This window comes from Gopherus flavomarginatus, chromosome 2 (assembly GCF_025201925.1).
Source record: "Gopherus flavomarginatus isolate rGopFla2 chromosome 2, rGopFla2.mat.asm, whole genome shotgun sequence".
Classification (NCBI taxonomy): Eukaryota; Metazoa; Chordata; order Testudines; family Testudinidae; genus Gopherus; species Gopherus flavomarginatus.
The window spans coordinates 193,480,284-193,500,112 of record NC_066618.1 but is presented as its reverse complement, the minus strand read 5'-3'; the positions used below and the strand labels follow the sequence as shown (position 1 = coordinate 193,500,112).

Genomic DNA, 19,829 nt, shown 5'->3' with positions numbered 1-19,829 from the left:
ACCAGGTCCAAGCTGGTAACTAAGCTTGGAGGTTTTTCATGCTAACCCCCATATTTTGGACGCTAAGGTCCAAATCTGGGAATAAAGTTATGACAGGGATGTTTGTGTAAAGAGCCTCTACATCCATGGTGGCTAGGATGGTGTTTTCTGGAAGGTTACCAATGCACTGTAGTTTCCTCAGGAAATCAGTGGTGTCACGGAGATAGCTGGGAGTGCTGGTGGCATAGGGTCTGAGTAGAGAGTCCACATATCCAGACATTCCTTCAGTGAGAGTGCCAATGCCCGAGATGATGGGGCATCCAGGATTTCCGGGTTTGTGGATCTTGGGTAGTAGATAGAATAACCCTGGTTGGCGCTATAAGGGTATGTTGATTTGTTCCAGTGTTAGCGTAGGAGTGTCCTGAGTAGATGGTGCAATTTCTTAGTGTATTCTTCAGTGGGATTTGAGGGATGTGGCCTGTAGAATTTGGTATTGGAGAGTTGTCTGGCAGCCTCCTTTTAGTAGTCAGACCTGTTCATGATGACAACAGCACCTCCTTTATCAGCCTCTTTGATGATAATGTCAGGGTGGTTTCTGAGGCTGTGGATGGCATTACGTTCTGCACGACTTAGGTTATGAGGCAAGCAATGTTGTTTTTCCACAATTTCTGCCTGTGCATGTCGGCGGAAGCATTCAATGTATAGGTCCAGACTGTCATTTCGACCCTCAGGAGGAGTCCACGTGGAGTTCTTCTTCTTGTGCTGTTGGTTTGAGGGTACCTGTGTATCAGTGCGCTGTTCAGTGTTGTCCTGAAAGTATTCTTTGAGTCGGAGACGGCGAAAGTAGGCTTCCAGATCGCCGCAGAACTGTATCATGTTGCTAGGGGTGGCAGGGCAGAAAGAGAGTCCCTGAGATAGGACAGACTTTTCTTCTGGGCTGAGTGTGTAGTTGGATAGATTGACAATATTGCTGGGTGGGTTGGGGGTACCACGGTTGTGGCCTCATGTGGCAGGTAGGAGTTTAGACAGCTTACAGTCCTTTTTTCTTTGTAGAGAGGTGAAGTGAGTAATGTAGATCTCCTGTCTTATTTTAGTGAAGTCCGTTTGTATGGAAGTTTGGTAATTAATGAGAGTCTCCAGGTTGGAGAGCCCTTTTTTGATGTTTTCCTGTTTGCTGTATAGGATGCTGATCAGGTGATTCCTCAGTTTCTTTGATAGAGTATGGCATAATCTCTCACTGTGGTCTGTGTAGTATGTAGATAGCAGTGGATTTTTTACCTTTAGTCCATTTGGTATGATGTCCATCCGTTTGCACTTGGAAAGGAAGATGATATCTGTCTGTATTTGTGCAAGTTTCTTCGTGAGGTTAATGGATTTCCACTCCATACGGCTAAATGCAGTGCCTTGCATGGTGTCAAGTATCAGAGGGGTAGCCGTGTTAGTCTGGATCTGTAAAAGCAGCAGAGAATCCTGTGGCACCTTATAGACTAACAGACATTTTGGAGCATGAGCTTTCATGGGTGAATGCCCACTTTGTCAGATGCATGTAGTGGAAATTTCCAGGGGCAGGTATATATATGCAAGCAAGCTAGAGATAACGAGGTTAGTTCAATCAGGGAGATTGAGGCCCTGTTCTAGCAGTTGAGGTGTGAAAACCAAGGGAGGAGAAACTGCAACAAACCTTGATGCCAACATGCAACAAACCTCGATGCCAACTCTGCCCACATATCTACACCAGCAACACCATCACAGGACCTAACCAGATCAGCCACACTATCACCGGTTCATTCACCTGCACGTCCACCATATGTCTGCAATGCCCCTCTGCTATGTACATCGGCCAAACTGGACAGTTGCTACGGAAAAGGATCAATGGACACAAATCAGATATTAGGAATGACAATATACAAAAACCTGTAGGAGAACACTTCAACCTCCCTGGCAACACTATAGCAGACCTTAAGGTGGCCATCCTGCAGCAAAAAAACTTCAGGACCAGACTTCAAAGAGAAACTGTTGAGCTTCAGTTCATCTGGAAATTTGACACCATCAGCTCAGGATTAAACAAAGACTGTGAATGGCTTGCCAACTACAGAACCAGTTTCTCCTCCCTTGGTTTTCACACCTCAACTGCTAGAACAGGGCCTCATCCTCCCTGATTGAACTAAGCTCATTATCTCTAGCTTGCTTGCATATATATACCTGCCCCTGGAAATTTCCACTACATGCATCTGACGAAGTGGGTATTCACCCACGAAAGCTCATGCTCCAAAACGTCTGTTAGTCTATAAGGTGCCACAGGATTCTTTGCTGCTTTTAAAGATCCAGACTAACACGGCTACCCCTCTGATACTGTAATAAGCACAAGTACTACATCCTCATCCTCCGCTGGACCATCTGGTGAAGGCAAAGGCAGGCGAGAAAGGCAATCAGCTACCACATTTTTGTTTCCAGGCTTATATTCCAGGTCATAATTGAAAGAGAGTAGTCTTGCAGACCATCTAGCAATACGATATTCTGCTCTTCCCAGTCTTTTCGTGTTGAGCAACATCGTCAAAGGGCTGTGGTCTGTGCACATCTTGAATGTGCGGCTCCACAGGTAAGTTCTTCATTTTTCAGTAGCCCAGACACAAGCAAGTGCTTCTTTTTAGACTGTAGAATATTTTCTCTCAGCATTACTCAGTGTCCTTGAAGCAAATGCAACCGTCCTCTCTGTTTTCCTCATGAAGTTGTGTGAAGACAGCCCCAAGTCCATAATCAGAAGCATCAGTAGTTACAAGTGTGGACAATGTGGGACTGAATAGTGCAAGTACTGGACTATATACAATCAAGTCTTTCACCGTTTCGAAACTAGCTTGTGCATCCATTGTCCACACTAAGGTTGAACTTCTCCGTAGTAATTCTTGTAATGGTTCAATGACAGAAGCATAAGTGGGAATGAATTTTGCATACCAGGAGGTAAGACCCAAGAAGGAACATAAGGTTTGCAAATCTGTTGGAGGAGGAGCATTTGAAATTGCCAGGATATGATCTGGATCAGGTTTTAGTCCAGCCTGTGAAATTGTATGATGCAGAAAGAAGAGTTCAGTTTGTCTAAATTTGCATTTGGACCTATTCAGCTTGAGGCCTGCTTTGCTGATGCAGTTTAGTACAGACTGCAAGTTATTGTCATGCTCCTCAGTAGTATTTCCAAACATGATAATATCCCATCCAAATAGCATTGAACTCCACGATGATTCTTCAGAATCAATGACATCATTTTTTGGAAGGCAGTTGGGGGTGACGCGAGACCATATGGAACACATTTAAAACGAAATAGTCCCTCATGTGTAATAAATGCTCTGAGATCTCTGCTGTCTTCATGCAACATAACCTGGTGGTATGCGCTCTGCAAATCAAGAGTGGAAAACATCTTTGCTCCATGGAGTTTTGCAAATACTTCTTCTATGTGAGGAAGAGGATGGCTGTCGATCACAATAGCTTTATTTGGCTCCCTTAAGTCCACACAAAGGCGAATGCCTCCACCCTTCTTCTGGGTCACCACTATAGGTGAAACCCATTCCGAGGCGTTAATCTCTTCAATAATGTCATTTTGAACAAGTTTTCTAAGTTCCTCTGAAACAACTTCCCTGACTGAAAATGGTAAGCACTGTAATTTCTGTCATACAGGCATCACAGTATTCTGCATTTTAACTTTATGCAGAAACCCATAAGCACAGCCAAGTTTCTCCTCAACCTGATGTTGGGTCCCAACTGAAACTGTGTGTACCGCAGGAGTGCTTTGCTGAGGAAGATCAGTTCGTCCATTAACTACCCTGAGATTTAAAGCAGCCAATAAATCTCTGCCAAGGATAGGAGTGCCTTTGTGGACAATGTAGAACTCTGCAGTTACACAGCAATCAACAAAAGTAACTACTGCTGGCAGGCAGCCATGTACTGGAATATGGTTTTTCAAATAGCACACCAACTGAAGTTTAGGTTCAGTAAGAGGCACTTCTTTAAAGTCCTGCAAATAAATAGAATCAGGTAATATAGATACTGCTGAGCCAGTGTCCAACATTAGCTGAATAGAGTGTGATTTGCCTGACGGTATGGCAGAAACGTTTACAGTGCACTTTATCTGTTCTGGAATATGTGCAGTAGTGATTTTGTCCACACTCAGCACAGTAACATCTGGTATTGTAACTGCATGCACCTGTTGATTGAACTGGCTACTGCGACATATGTTAGCAAAATGCCCCGGATTTGCATCAAAGAAATACCTGACTCTGTGATCAATTTCTCCTCCTAACAGAAACAACCTGGGAGGCCATGAATATTGGCTACCTGCTTGGGTCAAAAGTTAAAACAAAACCTAGCCAAGGCAGGGATTTCCCCAGTGTAAAGGATTTCTTCAGTGGTGTAGAGACAGTGTAGGGGCTCCTGTGTCAGTAGTGTAAGGGGAGTGGCTGGCAATTCTTATGTCCTGCCAGTCCCTGGGCACTGGACCAGTAGTTGGGGCTATAGGATAGTTTAGACTAGCCTTCTGAATGCTCTAAAATTCACCTAGGGATTGGCCTAATTCTCACCAACTCCAAGAGTGGATGCACTTCTGGCTAATGTCACCAGTACTACTATTCTCCTCAGAGGGCGAAGGGTGAGGGCAGAGCCGCAGCTCTGAGATGACCTGCTACTGGGAGGAGAGACACATGCTTTTAAAGGGTGGCAGAGTTCCTGCTCCAGCATGCATTTTAGGAGAGGTTTTAAGGAAGATAGCCAGAATTTCTCCAAGGACTCATGCTCCATCATCACTCCTTCTGGTGCCAGCCATAGATTTGTTGCCACAATGTAGCCCACGAGGTGGTGATGCTGACCCTCCAGAATACATTGCCAGCCAGAATTCTTTCTGGGACTACTAACGTAGCATGGCCCCACTATTTAACTCTTTAGGCCAGTGCCTTTAAAAGTCAACATAAGGGATCATATATACACAAGACCTTTCCTACACTTTCATTTTTCTTTCTATTACTTAGAATGGGGTGACAGTAAAAGAAACAGGTAGGCTGTTCTGTTCTCCAATTTTAAGTAATTAGGAGGTGACTGGAAAAAGACACAATGTTAACATAAAATAGATCTTGAAAGAGCTCTACAGAATACGGGCATGGTTTATGCATCCTGTCCTCTATACCAGCCAATTTGTTACATCATTCGAGAACCATGTGGCTGACTGATAGAAACTAACATGTTTTCATGTCTCTTATTCTAATCAGTCATGATCAGGTAGGTGCCAGATGCTTTGACAATGAACACAATCACAGATGTGTTCTATGTTTGAAGCAGGAAGCAAATATTTCCATTGCTTTTTTGTTAATTATGTAAAGCAGTCTGAGCAATAGTGGCAAAACATTCAAATGAAGAGCAAGAAGTTCCACAGAGATGTTGTTTATATATAGAAATGTATATTTGTTTTGGTTTTCTTAGGTAAATATAACAAATGATGAGAAAAACATTGTTTCAGCAAACCTATGCAATGGAATTCTGTTCTATTGATCCCTCTTTGCCATGATCATTTGGCTATTTGGATCTAACCTTACTTTTCAAAAGTTGTTTCATATTGGATTTGCACCTCACTTATACCAATTTTAAGTTTTAAGGGTCAGAGTGAAAATGATTTAATTGTTACAGTATTTCAATGAGATTTAAACACATGCTTAAAGTTAAGGACATAACTGAGGAATCAGGCGCTGTGAAAGGAAGAATAATGTTATGATTTGAGCACTCTGGACTGGAACTCTGCTCTGGCCCAACTCTACCACAGGCTTTTGGTGTGACCTTTATTTGGAATCAAAATTTTAAAAGTGGCTACTAATTATTGGTACATAATTTTTTGGATGTCCATCTTGAGTCACCTTAGGTGTGATATTCAAAGTTGAGCAAGCAAAATTAGGGGACACTTTTGAATATTTTAACCTTAATTTCTCAGTGACTCTATTCCCCATCAGTAAAACAGAGTTAATTAAACTTCTCTATCTGACAGGTGTGTTGTGAGAAATTCATTATTGTACATGAAAGGGCTGGGCTCAAATGATGCAGTAATGAGTACCACTGAAGATTCTATAAATGTCTTTAAATATATAGTTCACTGGATTTAAAGATCCTTAATCTTTGGTCATTAGTCTTCTGTGATGATTTTTTTAATATTACAATTTGTTAATGATGTCCTATGCTGAGTTATTTATCTTTGGGTAATTCTGGAATCAAATACCAGAGGAGTAGCTGTGTTAGTCTGTATCCACAAAAACAACAAGGAGTCTGGTGGCACCTTAAAGACTAACAGTTTTATTTGGGCATAGGCTTTCGTGGGTGAAACCCCCCGCCACTTCTTCAGATGCATGGAGTGAAAATTACAGATACAGGCATAAATATACTGACACATGAAGAGAAGGGAGTTACCTTACAAGTGGAGAATCAGCATTGATAAGGCCAATTCAGTCAGGGTGGATGTGGTCCACTCTCCATAATTGATGAGGAGGTGTCACTACCAAGAAGGGGAAAATTGCTTTTGTATTTTTACCATCTAGGTTTTAAAAAAAAGAAAAGAAAAAGAAAAGAAAAAGAAGAAATGCTAAATATTAAAATTGTATATAACTTTTATTCTTTTAGACTCAAAAACATTAATGTTTTCAAAAACAAATCAGTGTATTACATAAAAATCTTCGTTAAAACTACACATCTGACAAAATATGGGCTCAAATGTATAAAACGTACATAGGTGGGTAACCTTCAATAGGACTACTCACATGAATAGGCAGAATATGCATCCTGCCTCACGTGCACAGGCAGAAATTGTGGAAAAACAACATTGCTTGCCTCATAACCTAAGTCGTGCAGAACACAATGCCATCCACAGCCTCAGAAACCACCCTGACATTATCATCAAAGAGGCTGATAAAGGAGGTGCTGTTGTCATCATGAACAGGTCTGACTACCAAAAGGAGGCCGCCAGACAACTCTCCAATACCAAATTCTACAGGCCACTTCCCTCAGATCCTACTGAGCAATACACTAAGAAACTGCACCACCTACTCAGGACATTCCCTACACTAACAACGGAACAAATCAACATACCCTTATAGCGCCGACCAGGGTTATTCTATCTACTACCCAAGATCCACAAACCCGGAAATCCTGGACGCCCCATCATCTCGGGCATTGGCACTCTCACTGAAGGAATGTCTGGATATGTGGACTCTCTACTCAGACCCTATGCCACCAGCACTCCCAGCTATCTCCGTGACACCACTGATTTCCTGAGGAAACTACAATGCACTGGTGACCTTTCAGAAAACACCATCCTAGCCACCATGGATGTAGAGGCTCTGTACACAAACATCCCACACACAGATGGAATACAAGCTGTCATGAACAGTATCCCTGATGATGCCACAGCACAACTGGCTGCTGAGCTCTGTGCCTTTATCCTCACACACAACTATTTCAAATTTGATGACAATATATATCTCCAGATCAGTGGCACTGCTATGGGCACCCGCATGGTCCCACAATATGCCAATATTTTTATGGCTGACCTGGAACAACGCTTCCTCAGCTCTTGTGCACTCACGCCCCATCTCTACCTATGCTACATTGATGACACCTTCATCATCTGGACCCATGGGAAGGAGACTCTGAAAAAATTCCACCACAATTTCAACAGCTTCCACCCCACCATCAACCTCAGCCTGGACCAATCTACACGGGAGGTCCACTTCCTAGACACCACGGTGCAAATAAGTGATGGTCACATTAACACCACCCTATACCGAAAACCTACTGACCGCTATGCCTACCTTCATGCCTCCAGCTTCCATCCCAGGCACATCACACGATCCATTGTCTACAGCCAAGCACTGAGGTACAACCGCATCTGCTCTAACCCCTCAGACAGAGACCAACACCTACAAAATCTCCACCAAGCATTCTCAAAACTACAATACCCGCACGAGGAAATAAGGAAACAGATCAACAGAGCCAGACGTGTACCCAGAAGCCTCCTGCTGCAAGACAAACCCAAGAAAGAAACCAACAGGACTCCACTGACTATCACATACAGTCCCCAGCTAAAACCTCTCCAAGGCATCATCAGGGATCTACAACCCATCCTGGACAATGATCCCACACCTTCACAGGCTTTGGGTGGCAGGCCAGTCCTCGCCTACAGACAACCTGCCAACCTGAAACATATTCTCACCAGTAACTGCACACCGCACCATAGTAACTCTAGCTTAGGAACCAATCCATGCAACAAACCTCGATGCCAACTCTGCCCACATATCTACACCAGCGACACCATCACAGGACCTAACCAGATCCGCCACACCATCACTGGTTCATTCACCTGCACGTCCACCAATGTAATATATGCCATCATATGCCAGCAATGCCTCTCAGCTATGTACATCGGCCAAACTGGACAGTCTCTACGGAAAAGGATCAATGGACACAAATCAGATATTAGGAATGGCAATATACAAAAACCTGTAGGAGAACTCTTCAACCTCCCTGGCCACACTATAGCAGACCTTAAGGTGGCCATCCTGCAGCAAAAAAACTTCAGGACCAGACTTCAAAGAGAAACTGCTGAGCTTCAGTTCATCTGGAAATTTGACACCATCAGCTCAGGATTAAACAAAGACTGTGAATGGCTTGCCAACTACAGAACCAGTTTCTCCTCCCTTGGTTTTCACACCTCAACTGCTAGAACAGGGCCTCATCCTCCCTGATTGAACTAACCTCGTTATCTCTAGCTTGCTTGCATATATATATACCTGCCCCTGGAAATTTCCACTACATGCATCTGACGAAGTGGGCATTCACCCACGAAAGCTCATGCTCCAAAACGTCTGTTAGTCTATAAGGTGCCACAGGATTCTTTGCTGCTTTTTCACCTGAATAAAGTTCCTCATGTGCATGGTTGCAGAATCAGGTCACATTTTGGGAATGTATACACAAGTGCATTCATGGCCAAATCTTATATTTCTTAAACAGGCAAAATTCCTATTGAAGTCAGTGGGAGTTTGGCCTGAGTAAGAAGACAGCATGATCCTTTGATCCATAGGTGAAAAAATGAGAGAATATCCAGCCCTTTCCACTACTCCCTCATGCATTTGTGAGTTGTAGGGTGACATTATATCCAAAAGTAAAAACAGGACAGCCCGGACTCACCCAAACTGTCCCCCTCCCCACCTACAGGGCTTGCCAGAACCATCCTCCGCTACCCAGGACTGGAGCTGGGGCTGCCTCCCCCTCTTCCCCTGCCCCCCGAGCTCCATGCTGCCCACAGCTGGGGCTGACAGAAATCCCTGAAACTTTTCAGTAGCACAACCTGAGGCTTTATGTCTGTGGGAAATGCTGCCATGTATCACAAATGCAACCTTCTGTGTTGCAAATGCTGCTTGAATAAAGAATTGGGCTTTGAATGTCTAAATGACAAAATACCAAACAGTATTTTATCATGTATACATCCTCAACTCTGTTATTTAAATTAAGAGCTATGTGGAAACTGGGTTTCTTTTGCATTGCAGAGAATACACCATTTGTTCTCCGATATGGCTTCCTACACACAAGAGGGAGCTAGAATCTCCAATGGCCTGAGCTGTGCAACATATTGTATAACAGGATGTAAACAGTAAGCACCAGGTAGATCAGAGTGACAAAACATGCAGCCCTGTTTGTAATATCTCAGATATATGAAATAAAGGTCTGTTATTGAAAAGTTTCAGGGATTTCTGTGCATTATTGACAGAACCAGAACGCGATGTCAAAAGTAAATGCGCCAGTGCGACGACAAAGCAATTAGCAGATCTGATTGTTAGACTTACATAAGCAGACAGCTAAACACAAAACTCGGTCATAGCAAGAAGCCTGCTTCTGTTCCTGAACCCATGGACATGGAAGGGAATGTGTTCAACAACTGCCTGTTCTTCAGAGCACAATTGGAAAATTATGAAATTGCCACAGAACTGAATGAAAAAGATAAAAAGAATAAGGGCTGCAACAGAAAGAATACCACATGCTCCAGCAGCACCTGGACATGCCACCAACAGTCTGCAAAATTTTGGGTGCACTCCAAAAACATTCTGAACCTACAAGAAATGTTAATATGTGAACACTATCTCTTCCAATGTAAGCAAGCATTTGCAGAAACCATTGACCAGTATATTGTCAAGCTGCACAAAATGGGGGAGATTCATGTGAGTACAGCATTTTGAAAGAGGATTGATACAGGATTTTTTAGTCATAGGAACCAAAGACAAAGGAGTTCAGATAAGAATGCTCAGAAACCCCAAGTTAACATTGGCAGGAGCCATAGAAACGTACAAAGCGAGTGAACAAATTGTCACTCAAATGAAGATGATAAACACACAGGAGACTGAGAGTATACATTATATATACAAAAACAAATACAGGAATCCACAGGAAATAAATAACAACACCACATAAGTACTCAAAAAGGCAAGCACACCTCACAATGAAAGCTGTGGATACTGTGATACAAGAGCCACAGCAGGGAAATGTCCAGCATATAGACTATATGCAGAAACTGGAAAGTAACATTGAAGTGGTGGCACAAGGAAGAAATAGAATGCCAAATAGATAGTGGAACATCTGTAAATATAATGGGATACAAGGACTTCCTCAACATCATGCAAGATGGAGCAGCAAAACTGCAGCCAAACAATGCTAAATTAAAATTGTATGATGGTACCATCCTCTACAGCAATGTGTGTTACAGGCAAAACACCAAGGAAAAGTATACTAGTTAGAATTTCAGGTTGTAAACTCCAGACAGAAACCACTTCTATTAGCCAGTACAAGCGAACACATGAACCTCTCGCCTACAGTTCATACAATCGACTCACAAGCAAAAGAAATCAACGCACATGGACAAACACTACCAGGTGGCATCGCCATAATTTGATTCCTGAGGGACTACAATGATGTTTTTGAAGGAATGGGGTGCCTCTCAGGCACACCACGCTCGCACTGGCTAGGTGGCTGCGTCTCTGCCACATCTACCATGCAGAATCCCTATAACATTAAAAGAAAAAAATACTGAAAGCAATAAAAAAAATGGAAAAGGATGTCATTATTGCCAAAGTGACTGAGCCTGCAAAATGGATAAACATGGTGGCCATAGAAAAACTGGGAAAACTTTGCATATACATAGACTTAAGCAATTTAAACAAGGTGCTGTTGAGGGCTTATTACCAGATACCCACAAAAGAAGAAATTATACCTGACCTTGTTAAATCAAAGATCCTTTCAGTGATAGGTGCAAAATATGGATACTGGCAAGTCCCGCTGAAGGAAGAAAGTAGTTATCTCACCAACTTCTGGACACCAGCAAAACGATACAGATGTCTGATAATGCCATTTGGAATCAAACCAGCTGCAAAAGAATATCAATGCCACCAGCAAGATGTATTAGCAGGTCTCAAGGGGATTAGCATTATAGTTGAGGACATTTTAATGTACAGGTGTGGAGACACAATGGAAAAGGTGCAATATCAGATCATGATCACAATCTCCTTAACCTCCTAGAAAGAGCCAGGGAGGTCAACCTAAAACTCAACAAAGAGAAGATGACTCACAGAGGTACCACACATGGGATGCCTGCTGACCAGATCCAGAAAAGGTGAGAGCAATATAGCAAATTCCCAAACCTTCAAACACCAACGCCTGCCATGGCTATTAGGATTTGTAAATTACCTAACCAATAGCCTTCCTTGTTTCTCAGAGGTACGTGAGCCTCTTAGACACTTAGTTACTAGATACATGTGCTATGTGGATTTGGCTACCTGAGCATGACGCAGCTCTCAAGTACATTAAAGACTTGGTCACCACAACCTTGTGCTAAAATATTATGAGGTGAAAGAAGCAGTTACCATATAGCATGATGCCAGTGAAACTGGACTTGGAGCAGTCCTCTTGCAAAAAACACAATAAGTAGTCTTTGCATCAAGGTCCTTATCTCTCACAGAATGACAATATGCTCAAATTGAAAGAAAAGGTCTAGCAATAGTACTTGCCTGTGAAAAAATTGACCAGTGCATACAAGGTGAAAAATCCATACATACTGAAAGTGATCATAAGCCACTTGAAGTCATTTTCAAGAAATCACTGCTATCAGCTCTAAGGCACCCCAATATACTCTATTAAATGACAATGTCACCACCTAGATGTATGCTATTAAAAAGGAACCAAAATGTATATAGATTTCCTCCCCAGAGAAGCTCTGCCTCAAGAAGCAGACACACGTGAACAAGAAATCCTTAACCTAATTAGGAAAAACACAAACACAAAAGAAAAGCAAAAAGAAATAGAAAGTATTAATCAAGCCAGCTACATTCCTATTTCCCAGCAAGGACTACAGAAAGTCCCTGAGCATACACTACAGGATAAAGAGCTACAATTTCTGACATTTGTTATTTTAACAGGAAGGCCGAACACACAGGAAGAGGTCACTTGTGAATACTGGAACTCTTGTGATGAATTCAGTGTGAAGGACATTATATTCAAAGGCAACCAAATACCTAACCCTGAAGAAGAGAGGGTATCTCAAATACACCACAGGCCTTCTGGTATAGAAGTGGGTCTATGAAAGGCTAGGGATGTAGTATTGTGATGGGATCCCTGGGGTACAACCTGGAAGTGGGTTACCATTGTGCCCCCTTAACTCTCCAGCCTGGGCTGTCTCTCACAATTCTTTGCTAATGACAAGCCGCAAACCCCTTCAGGCACTGTTATCCCTCAGTAGGAAGCATGTGGAGCCCCACTCCCAACTAAATTGCATGAATGCTCTCTAACCTTCTCACAAATCACAAAGAGAAAGGCACCAGCAAATCTCCCAAGCCCCTAGCCTTGCACCCCAGAACTGTACCATCTTGCCCTGGTCAGAAACCTGACCAGTGTAAGTTCATTATCCAATCCACCCCTCCCTCAATGTGGAGAGGACACACACTAGCCTTTGTAACCTGAAATAAGATTTCCCAAGTACTTCAACCAAAACACACTGTATTAGGTAAAATATAAAACAGATTTATTAACTACAGAAAGATAGCTTTTAAGTGATTATAAGTGGTAGGTACAAAAGGTCAAAGATAGTTGCCAAAGAAAATAAAAGGTAAGCCTGCAATCTAAATCTTAAACCTTAACAGACTAGACGGTATTTGGATCAAGCAGTTTCTTTCACCCCACTGAATGTTGCAGGTAGATTACAGTTCTTAATCACAGGCTTTCCCTGTAAGCCTGGGACCAGTCCCCTCAATTCAAGCCTTTGTCTTTTGCCTTCACTGTAGATAGAGGAAGAGAAAGGTAAAAGCACAATGCCACTGTCCCTTACTTTATACCCTGAGTCTGTATATGCATGGAAAATACCAGGCCTTGGCTACACTGGCGCTTTACAGTGCTGCAACTTTCTCGCTTAAGGGTGTGAAAAAACACACCCCTGAGCGCAGCAAGTTATAGCGCTGCAAAGCGCCAGCGTAAACTGTGTCCCAGAGCTGGAAGTGCGGCTCCCAGCGCTGTAAGCTAATCCCCATGGGGAGGTGGAGTACCTGCAGCACTGGGAGAGCTCTCTCCCAGCGCTGGCGCCACGACCTCACTCACACTTCAAAGCACTGCTGCGGGAGCACTCCCGCAGCAGCACTTTGGAGTTTCGAGTGTAGCCAAGCCCTTAGTGCGGACATGTCCTGATGGACTTTGTTGAATCACAGAGTTGAGCAATACTACATTGTGGGATGCTTGCATAGTTCTCTTACAGCTTTGTAAATCCGTTTACAACTGACCTGCTGATTAATGGTCATTTCACACCCTCTTGGGAGTGGATCATCATCTTTGTTGTCTCTGAAGAATTGGCAGTGCACTACCTCTCAAACATACAACATACTTCAGTGGTAACCAAAGAGCAAAATCTCATAACTTCATATACACTAATAATATACATATTTTGACAGAACAATGGGTTTCAGAAGATAATGACCTTTCATATGATATCTTACATGGCATGTGTTTTATGAAATATTACAACTATATATGAATTATGAATATGGAGGTTCCAGAGTGCTGCTTTGAGGTACAGAGTGCCACAAGTATACTGGCCAATAATGAAATTAAAGACCTGATAAGGAACTGCAATGCATGTGCAGAATCCCAAGCAAGTCAGCAGAAGGAAACTTTGAAGTTACATAGCATTCCCAATAGATCTTGGAGCATGGACTGATTACTATCTTGATTCTGGGGAATTAAATGAACTATCAAACTCTACTGCAGCAATGATAATAGACAAAGCAATGGAAAACTTCAGTAGGCATGGTATCTGGATTGTATCATCTCAGATAATGGACCACAGTTCACCAGCAAGGAATTTGCACATTTAGCTGAAGATTGGGCATTTAGCCATGTTACAACCTCCCCTACAACAGTCAGTCCAATGGCAAAGCTGAATCAATGATAAAAATTGCAAAAACTCTCTTAAACCCCCCCCCCTTAAAGAATAAGGAAAACGAGTGACAAGCTATCTTAGAATGGAGAAACACCTTCACTGAAGGCATGACCACCAGGTCTGTGCAACTTCTAATGTCCACAGACACATGCACAGTGGTACCTATAGTCAATGTGCTATTACATCTTGAAGTAATGGAAGGAGTCACAAATCAATTAGAGAAAAAGCGCAACAAAGCTAAAACTAGGCCAGAGACTTTCCAGAACTACAATCTGGAGAACCAGTTAGAGTGTGATTATTTCTTTAAGCCAGATCCTGCAGATGGAAATGGGCAACATGTATGGAATAGATAAACCTCCACTCCCATACTGATATGGTTGATGGACATACATACTATTAAAACAACCAGGAGTCTGGTTGCACCTTAAAGACTAACAAATTTATTTGGGCATAAGCTTTCATGGGTAAAAAATCCACTTCTTCACATGCATGGAATGAAAATTACAGATGCAGGCATTATTATAATGACACATGAAGAGAAGGGAGTTACCTTACAATATGATAGGGGCTAATTTAGCTACAGCTAGTCTGGAAAAAGATCTTGGCGTCATCGTGGATAGTTCTCTGAAGATGTCCACGCAGTGTGCAGAAGCGGTCAAAAAAGCAAACAGGATGTTAGGAATCATTAAAAAGGGAATAGAGAATAAGACTGAGAATATATTATTGCCCTTATATAAATCCATGGTACGCCCACATCTCGAATACTGTGTACAGATGTGGTCTCCTCACCTCAAAAAAGATATTCTAGCACTAGAAAAGGTTCAGAAAAGGGTAACTAAAATGATTAGGGGTTTGGAGAGGGTCCCATATGAGGAAAGATTAAAGAGGCTAGGACTCTTCAGCTTGGAAAAGAGGACACTAAGGGGGGATATGATAGATGTATATAAAATCATGAGTGATGTTGAGAAAGTGGATATGGAAAAGTTATTTACTTATTCCCATAATACAAGAACTAGGGGTCACCAAATGAAATTAATAGGCAGCAGGTTTAAAACAAATAAAAGGAAGTTCTTCTTCACACAGCGCACAGTCAACTTGTGGAACTCCTTACCTGAGGAGGTTGTGAAGGCTGGGACTATAACAATGTTTAAAAGGGAACTGTTTAAATTCATAGAGGCTAAGTCCATAAATGGCTATTAGCCAGGATGGGTAAAGAATGGTGTCTCTAGCCTCTGTTCGTCAGAGGATGGAGATGGATGGCAGGAGAGAGATCACTTGATCATTGCCTGTTAGGTTCACTCCCTCTGGGGCACCTGGCATTGGCCACTGTCGATAGACAGATACTGGGCTAGATGGACCTTTGGTCTGACCCAGTACGTCCGTTTTTATGTTCTTATGTTCTTACCTTACAAGTGGAGAACCAGTGTTGACAGGGTGAATTCAATAAGGTTGGATGTGGACCACTCCCAATAATTGATGAGGAGGTGTCAATACCAAGTAAGGACTCCTGCATAATGTCTGCATCTGTGATCTTCACTCCATGCATCTGAAGAAGTGGGTTTGTTACCCACAAAAGCTTATGCCCAAATACATTTGTTAGTCTTTAAGGTGCCACCAGACTCCTCGTTGTTTCCGTGGATACAGACTAACATGGCTACCCCTCTGATACTTGATACATATCACTGGAACAGTGAATTTATTTGTCCAATACAATATCCTACAGCCAAGGGAAACCTGATCTGGGGTGAGGAGAAAGGCAAGATCCTCCAAACAGGATAATTGGAATACACTGAATTCACTACCTAATACTCCCATGGACAGCCGTAGGACCACTAGAATATGCCACCCAACAACATGAAAAGACAAGCAAAACCAACACCAGTGACAAGTCAAACACATCAGCCTTTCCTGGCACATGAAACCCCATACTTTGTATTGAGTGAATGGTAAATGTTTGACCCTCCCAAACTACATCAACTGTTGTTGCATAAATTCAGTTAGGTCTGTTCTAGTATTTGAAGTGTTATGAAGTTTTCTTACTGAACCACATTGTGTTGCTGAGGTATGCTGTCCTAAACAAACATGTTAAAGTGGATGTTATATGAGACAGCTTCCCACCCCCAAGAATGAGATGCAACTAGAACTTATAAGGGCCTGAGCTGTGCAACATCTTGTATAACAGGATTTAGAAAAGGGACGAGGTGGGTGACGTGAGGTACTGTATATTATTGGACCCACTTCTGTCAGTAAAAGAGACAAGCTTTTGAGCTATACTGAGCTTATGTGTAAACTCAAGAGCTTATATTTTCACCTACACAAGCTGGTCCAATAAACAATATTTCCTCACCCGGATTGGCTCTAAGATGTAAAATAGTCAGGACCAGGGAGCTCATAGTGTCAGAAGCTAAGGCAGCAGTGAGGTCTGTGCTGCAGCCCTGTTTGTATGTATGAAAAACTTCAGGGATTTCCGTGCCTTGTGGACAGAACCAGAACCACTTTGAAATCACAGAACTGCTCTGGGTAGTGACTGCACTCTCATTTATTGTGAAGAAACAGCTATGTTAAAATTACACTGAAGAATTATCTTTGAAAAACAGCAGCTGTGTCCAAGGCCCCAGGGCTTGTCTACACTTAAAATGCTACAGCTGTAGTGCTGCTAGACACTACCTCCAGAGCCAGGGGCAGCACTATTTTTTTTGCTGCCCCAAGCACGGCAGGCAGGCAGCTTTCAGCAGCGCGCCTGCGGGCGGTCTGCTGGTCACGCGGATTCGGCGGTATGCCTGTGGGTGATCTGCCAGTGCCGCGCCGTCGGCGTCCCCGCTGTTGAATTGCCACCGAAGCCACAGGACCAGCAGACCTCCTTCAATCGCGCCAACGAAAGCCTCCTGCCTGCCGCCATCACAGTGGCCGGTAGGCTGCCCCTCGGGGCTTGCTGCCCCAGACACGCACTTGCTGCACTGGTGCCTGGAGCCACCCTGTCCAGAGCTACCCTGGGGATAATCCACCTTCCCCAGAGTTGGGCCCCAGGTCAATTGGAGAATTCATCCATCAACCAAGTGCTGTCTACACAGGGACTTAGATCAGTTTAACAATCGTGCTCTGGGATGGGGGGGTTTCACCTGACAGCTGCATTCTAACAGTACCTAATTTCCTAATGTGGACCAAGCTACAGGCATTAAGCTCTGGGGGGGAGGCACAGATCGGAAGGGAGGTGCATGAGGTCGCTGAACACCTGGAATAACACGGGTTGCTCGTTCACCCCTGCGAGCCCCTTAGCTTCCCCCTATGCCCTGCAGCCGCACTGCACGCGCCGGGCACCACTATCCCCACCGCGACCACGCGGGGCTGCACGATGCTGAGGCGCTGCTCTCCGCTGCAGACTACAGAGCCCAGCATGCACCGCGCCTTCCCCACGCGCCTTCCCCACCCACCTTCCCTTGCGGGCCGTCGCTGAGGCTCTCCCCAGCAAGCTAGCGACGCGCGCGCGCACGCGGGGCAAATGGGAGCAATGCATTTTGGGAGTGGTAGTTCCTGAGGTGCTGGGAAGGTCAAAATGGCGCTTTGCCTGCCGGGAAGCGTAGTTCTTGTGTGCCGCGTTGCATGCTGGGATTCATTCGTGTGTGTGTGTGTGTGTGTGTGTGTGTGTGTGTGTGGTGTGTGTGTGTGTGTGTGTACACACACACACACACCATCTATTGAGTTCCGGGAGATGAGCACGCACTCGCTGTTGATTGTGAGGTCAGCACGTGGTGCCGGAAGTGTGGGCCGAAGGGGCGTGGTTGTCACTTTCCTTCCCCGGAGCGGGAAGAGTCAATGTGCGTGACTCTTTCCCTCGCTGGCCCCGGGAAGCGAGTTCCGCGTTACTGTCCCTTTAAGACTGGACGGGCGCGTGCGTAGAGTCCCCTGCGCGTGCGTATCCGGGCCGTGACCTCGCGCCCAGTCGGCGCCGCTCGTGACTGTTTGGATTTTTTTTTAAAGGGGGGGGGGGGAGAGAACAACAGCTCAGCGTTCGAGCCCATTATTGAGTCAGTGTCGGGAGCGTTGCCATAGCGACCTTCTCCTTGGCGGCCTGGGGCCGGGACAAGCCGCCGCCGGAGCCATGGAGGAGACGGAAGGAGCAGGGGCCGCCGAGGGCCCCGGGGCGGCGGTGACCGAGATCCGGGTGCCGGGCCCGCGAGCGCTGCGGTTGCTGGAGTGGAAGGTGTCAGCGGGAGCGGCGGTGAAGATCGGGTCGCTGCTGGCGCTGTGCGCGCCCCTCCCGCCCCCGGGCCGCGCCGCCACCCCCCCGGTCCAGGGCCCCGGCGCCCGGCCCCCGCGAGCGGCCGCCGAGCGCCGAGTGAAGGCGGAGCGGCCCGGTGTGGTGCGCGAGCTCTGCGCGCGGCCCGGACAGGTCATCGCGCCCGGGTAAGGGGGCGACGGGAAGCGCGATCGCTCTGGCTGCGTCACGGGCCGAGGGAGGGAGGGAGGGAGGCGGGATGTGGGGAGGCCGCTGCCTGGGGTTCGCGGAGGCGGTGCCGGCAGCAGCATCGCTCCGGCCCGACTGAGCCTGCCGTGAACGTCCCCGCCGGGCCGCAGCCTCGGGGCTCGAGCAGCGCTTCAGCGAGAGGGACCCTGGAGGTGGCGGGCTGGGCTGGGTGAGTCGCAGGGTCTCGCGAAACCGTGTATGTCTCCGGCCTCCCCGTCTGCGGTTGGTTTTAACTTCGCGGCTGCCGCTGACTGAGTGTCTTCGCGGCGGCCCGGCCCCGCAGCCTTCCCGAGCGACTGGCTGGAGGCGCATATGCGCTGTCGCAGGGTGGGAGTTGCTCAGCTGAAGTTCTGGTTTCTGACCAGTTCAGCTTCAGAGAACTTCGTTGTCCGTTTCCTCTGCTGAGTGTCCGCTGTGTGCTTTGAGCGCCTCTTCTGTGGATAAAACAACACAACAATCACCAGTTACACGGAGCTGCTTCCGTCTGCTACTGTCATATTCCCTCGCTTACTGGACTGGGACTACTAGCCTCCTCCCAGCCCCGAATTATAAAACGCCGCCACCTAACTGACATGAGCGATTCATCTGCAGTTAACGTCAGTGTAAAAGTTTGAGTAACTTTCAAACACCAGAAAATTGTAATTTAAATTGACAACATACATTTTACTTGAAAAAGTTATATATCCAGGAAGACAGAGCTCAGCGTGTCTGTTGCTATACCACTAAAATATGGACCCTTACAGCAATAGAAGGGATTTTTTGGTCACTGTATTAAATGCCTCTCTTGGAGAGATGAGAGCTTGGTCTGGGGAAGAATTCTTCCCAGCAGCAAACTTTCACAGTCCTGGGTGATGTAGCTAGGTCATCCTAAATTTTAGGAGTGCACTATGCTAGTCCTTG

The 19,829-nt window shown here is 45.1% G+C and overlaps 1 protein-coding gene and 1 long non-coding RNA gene across 7 annotated transcripts in view; one reads left to right on the top strand and one right to left on the bottom strand.

Moving 5' to 3' along the window:
* Positions 1-18,533, bottom strand: part of LOC127045633 (uncharacterized) — a 36,803-nt gene extending 18,270 nt beyond the window's left edge. The window contains exons 1-2 of the long non-coding RNA XR_007772786.1: positions 18,154-18,533; positions 6,412-6,535 (exon numbers count right to left, since the gene is read on the bottom strand). This is a non-coding gene — a long non-coding RNA (uncharacterized LOC127045633). The remainder of the gene's footprint in view (positions 1-6,411; positions 6,536-18,153) is intronic.
* A 227-nt stretch (positions 18,534-18,760) lies between these two features.
* Positions 18,761-19,829, top strand: part of CTDP1 (CTD phosphatase subunit 1) — a 186,646-nt gene continuing 185,577 nt past the window's right edge. For 2 of the 6 annotated variants that reach the window (XR_007772778.1, XM_050941805.1), the window contains exon 1: positions 18,761-18,868. The gene's annotated coding sequence lies outside the window, so the exon portion shown is untranslated. Of the gene's footprint in view, positions 18,869-18,955; positions 19,099-19,829 lie in introns of those variants that run through there. The other 4 variants (XM_050941804.1, XM_050941803.1, XM_050941802.1 and 1 more) reach the window with 3 other exon arrangements.